At 30.3% G+C, this 5426-nt stretch overlaps 1 pseudogene; it reads left to right on the top strand.

Annotated features, from left to right (window-relative positions):
• Nucleotides 1–339: 339 nt before the first annotated feature.
• Nucleotides 340–1393, top strand: LOC111898276 (60S ribosomal protein L2, mitochondrial-like; annotated as a pseudogene).
• Nucleotides 1394–5426: the final 4033 nt, after the last annotated feature.

The following is a 5426-nucleotide window of genomic DNA, read 5'->3' as shown; positions in this document are numbered from 1 at the left end:
CATCACCATCTGTAGTGAATCATCACCCACTCTCCAACCTCGCACCTCATCCGCCTAACTCATCGTCATCATCACTATTTTGCTTGTTGCTCTTCTTGTTGAACCCTAACTTCAATTTTACAATAAGAAACAACCTTTTTGACATTAGAAGCGAAACTTTCTTTGGCATTCCTAGACCCTGGTATACTCTTTTAAATAAAAAGAGTTGATTTTGTTCATGTACATTTCAGTAAACACTTATTTGTACATGTAAAAATGCAAATATATTGAAAGAATGAATCATATGTTGATAAATTAAAAAAGAAATTGGTATTTAAAGTTGCATATTTTCAATTCAAGATGGATAATCAGTACCAGAGAGATGTCATTTCCAGCTTTCTTAATTTGATTATAGAGATGTGGTGCTTAGGATTTGAACATTACTGATTATATTGTTATCTGAAATTCATCTATGATTTATCCAAACAAAAAACAATTTTACTGACTTTATCATATTCCTACAAGTGCTCAAAATGTGAGCTATGAAAGGCCACTTAGACAATTCGTTACAGGTAAAGACAAGTCAATAGGTAGAAATTCAAAGGGTCATATCGCAATTTTCCACAGAGGGGGAGGGGCAAAACGGTCACAAAGAACAATTGACCTAAAACACAACACTTCATCAGTAGGCGTAGTTGAACGAATCGAATACGACCTAAATCGCACTTCACGGATCGCAGTGGTCAGATGGGTCGAAGGGGCAGCCATTGACCGCCCGAAAAAAGTCAACTTCCTTCAAAAAAACTTCACCCCACCCCCCAAGATCCTACCCTCCATCTCCATCCAAGGTCAGTTTTCATTCTCTTCAATTCCCGGAATGTTAGAAGACAAAAAGGTGGAATATTTAAGGCCTAAAACATATCATGTAGTGGTTGGACTTTCAAAAGGTAGTAGGACCTTGAGTAGTCAAAGTCAAAGTCAAACGGGGACCCACATGAGAAATGTTAAGGATGTTTTCTTGTATGCTTTTTCATCTTCAAATGGGAAAAAAACATAATGCTCCTTATTCGTTTGTGAACGTGTTGGGTGTTCCAAGAATGGCGGTGGCAGGGGTAAAACCAGAATTTTTTGTTCCAAGAATGAAAGATGATGTGAAAGAGAATGAAAATTGTTGCTTAATGAGGTAAAAAGGTGGGATAAGGATAGTGTTGTGTGGGGGCATAAGATGAAACGAAAAGCAGTTGTTTCTTGGGAGAGTTTGAGACAAAGGGGGATTTTAGGGGTTGTTAATGAGTCAGAGTCAAAGTCAAAGGTGAGAGAAAGTGAAAAGGTGGAAAAAGATGGGAAAATTGGAGCGGATCGAGATCCTGTGAGTTATATATTGGCTACCTAAGTGTCGATTTATCTGTTACCTAAGTGTCGATCTATCTGTTACCTGTCTTTTGTGACAAAAAAACATAAATCATAATTATACTGAAAAAAACAAATATTTAATCGGGTTTGTAATCAAGAGTGTACATTTATATATTATTATTTTAACATTTGCACAGTTTGACATAATCGGGTTTGTAATCAAGAGTGTACATTTATATATTATTATTTTAATTATACTGATAATTGTTTATATGTAGTAAACTATTTGTGCAACATAACTAATCGTCTGTACAATTTAATTTTTGAATAAAATATCCGCACCCGACGCTTGGCACGGGTAAACGGCTAGTGTGTATATATATATATATATATATCTCAAAGCGGAGGCGGGGCGAGTTGGGGATTAGTATACCCGGCCCCGACCCCATCCCTGATTTTAGCATAATGGGGATCCTCGGCCCCGTACCCGGTACCCGTTTTGGCAGGGAATACCCTTCCCCGATTGGGACGGGTCAACCGGGTTCCCCAGCGGGTCGGATGAAATTTCCATCCTTAATTGCCATGTATGACATGTTCATATAAAACATAAAAAAAATGTTCATGGAGTGTTTTCAAAAGCAAACATAAAAAATAATAGACTAAACGGAGTGGGTGCGGGAAAGGGATGAGGGAAGCTTCCCTCACTCCTGCGCACCACTCCGTGGGTGAGGGAAAGAAACGCGGGAAAAGAGGTGGGGGGAGGGGGTGCCGCACTCTTTCTCCTCACGCTATTGGTCAGCTTTTTTTTTTTTTTTTTTTTTTTTTTTTTTTTTCTTTTTATCCTTTTTAATATTTAAAAAATTATACACTTACTATAAAAATATAAAAAATATATCAAAATTTATGGTTTTTAATTCCCTACAAAATGAGTATAATATATGTATGAAATATATTAAAAAAAAAAATGAGGGAAGGACTTCCCACTCATTCCTTGGCTTTTAGGTGAGAGAAAGGGAAGTGAGGGAAATGGGGGTATGGCCCACCAAAAATGAGGGAAGAGTCCCTCCCACACCCTACGGTCTTACACTGATCTAAAATATCCCCTACATTAGCAAACATAAAAAATATTACACTGATCTAAAATATCCCCTACATTTGATGTTATATATTATGCGCATTGCATCAACTTTTACAAAGGAATATAAATAATATAATATAAAATTTTACTTATGAAAGCACTATATTTTCTATAAAATCATACATATTTTTATATATACGTTTAATTACGTGTGAATACTTTTGTTTATGCTTATGAAGAAAAACCTTAAGATGGTTCTACTTCTAACAAAAGTTAACTGTTTTTTATACGAACCTACCTACTCAACAAGCGGAACCATCTCACAAAGTCGGTCTATCTACAGTAGTGCAAAGGCCCAAATGACAAACCAAGATGACGACCCGATATTTGGACTGTAGACTGTAGAGTGTAGAGCTGCAAGCCTGCAAGTCCATGATTCCATCTGACACATTGAGGAAGTTGCGTAGCTGCATCTTGCATGGAGCTTAACTCCCGACTATTCTTCAATTATGTTGCACATTTTCACGTCTTTACTTAATTTCAACATTTCCTTTTTTTATTTTATTTTATTTTATTTTTTTTATGAGAAATCTTCAATAAAGTCATAGTATTTTAGATCAGATTACGATTTAATTCTAATATTTATTTTTTGAACAAAAAACTCCAAATTATCTAATTTTATATGACAATCTGTCATTTCCAATTGAAAAAAATAAAAATTATTTCGTTAATTTGAGTAAAATATAAAATAATTAAGACTTTTCTGTTCAAAAAATAATAATTGATATTAAATCATAAATTGATCCAAAGTATTGAAACTTTATCGAAGACTTTCTTAACGAGAAAATTGCCCTTTTCCATGATATTCTTTAGAGACCAGCCATTCACAAATAAACTATCATCAATTCCCCTTTGAGATTATGTTGAATTACGTTTGAATCTTGCCTATTTTTCAGTTTTAAGTTAAAATCACAATTTGTATGTAAATATAAGATTAAAGTCAATATTCAGAATGAGTGAAGATTAGATTCTAAGTATATTTATTTTTAACTATCTTGTGAAACTCTAGTCGTTAAGGGTGTATTTTGCTATTGAATTATTTTTTAGTTTTTCATGAAAATTTTGAGAATTACGTTTGCTTGATTCAGTTTTCAAACAATTTTAAAAAAAATAAAAATTCTATGTTTCCCAAATTGTATGTAAATTAGAAACAATGTTTTTTTATAGTTTCCCAAGTTTTGAAAATTTCTAAAATGGAAAGTGAAAACTCCATCAATTTCAACCAAACGTGTATTCTAAAATTTTCATTGAAAACAAAAAATGAAAATTTAACTATATTTTCTAAAAAAAATAAAAACAATCTTCCACAACCAAACACATTCTAACATTGCCAATGGAATATCCACCCATATTAGTAAGACGAAAGGCTATACCCACACTAAGGAACTTGCATTGTTTTAGAGAGAACTTATACAGAATATCACAACTTCTCGTCTAAAAGTATTTTGTACACGCCCCTAGTTTTATCTATTTGTGAAAAGTAACTATTATGAATGGACGGGGTAGTCCTTACTAACGTTTTGTGGGAAAAATATATGTGAGATTTAATACTAGATTGATTTGAGTATCAATTATAAAGAACAGACCAAAAAGAGAGGATTCGAGGCTACTGTATTTCTTAATAGAGTGTATAAGTTTACAATGAATATAAACAATACAATAGCTATAATTTATATACGATATATATATATATATATATATATATATATATATATATATATATATATATATATATATATATATATATATATATATATATATATATATATATATATATATATATATATATATATATATATATATATATATATATATATATATATATATATACTAGCCGTTTACCCGCGCAAAGCGGCGGACGACAAATAGTTTGTTTCGACAATTAATTTCTTTTCGATGGAGAATGATTATTTTCAATTCAATCATTAGTTTGTTTTAGGAAACATGTCATATTAAAAATAAAGAAAATTCATGAAATGACCAAATTATAGGGTGTTAATTATTTATTTGGATGAAAAAAGATCTGGCCAAAACCTTGGAAGAGAAGATTTATAGGAGTTTGTTTAAATTTTAATATTATTTTATTACTGATTAGTTGTACAATTAGCTTAATGATTTGGACGTCTTAAGAAAATATTATTATTTTATTCAATCTATTTTTAGAAATAGTGGGATTTATTTTATAAGATAGTAAAGATATATATATATATATATATATATATATAATCTCCATATTCTAATAAAAAAATAGGTTTAATCTCATATTGACAAGTGTCATGCAATGAGAACCCCATTAATGTTATATATTATTTATCATGCCACTTGTCAACCTATTAATTATTCATTTCAAATTTCAAATTTTAAATTTCTCACTTTAATTTTATTAAATTAATAATTCATTTTTAATTTTAAATTTTAAATTTTAAAATTTCTTCCTTTAGTTATATTAAATTAATAACATTAGATTAAAAAATAAAATAAAATTAATATAAATTATAAAATGATATAACTCCACACATTTATTTAAATCAACGATTATAATTTTATATAACTAAAAAATATCTCTTAAGTAATAATTTATTTAAAATAATTGATTAATAATTTTGATTTTTTAAGAGGAAAGTTTAATTAATTTTATAACCGTGGTTATCACGGGTTATAAACTAGTTTAGGAATAAATACACAGAGACCCCTAACTATATTCATCACTAAACGAGATAATTTTGATTCCTTCAACTCTTTCTTCGATCTTCTGTTTGATTTCATTTTCATAAATTTTCTTTTTGCAACCAAGTTTACGACAAAGTTTGCTGAATTTGTACTTGAAATTTACTTCTTTGTAGAATTTTTCTATCTCGATAATCTTCACATTTATCTTCTTCTTGATATTATACTATGATGAACACAAAGATTAAATATAATCAACTCGGAAATACAAAATCTTGGGTGGAAACCC

The sequence above is a fragment of the Lactuca sativa genome, chromosome 9 (genome assembly GCF_002870075.4).
Source record: "Lactuca sativa cultivar Salinas chromosome 9, Lsat_Salinas_v11, whole genome shotgun sequence".
In the NCBI taxonomy this organism is placed as follows: domain Eukaryota; kingdom Viridiplantae; phylum Streptophyta; class Magnoliopsida; order Asterales; family Asteraceae; genus Lactuca; species Lactuca sativa.
The sequence above is the reverse complement of the archived record's forward strand: the minus strand, read 5'-3'. Positions and strand labels throughout refer to the sequence as shown.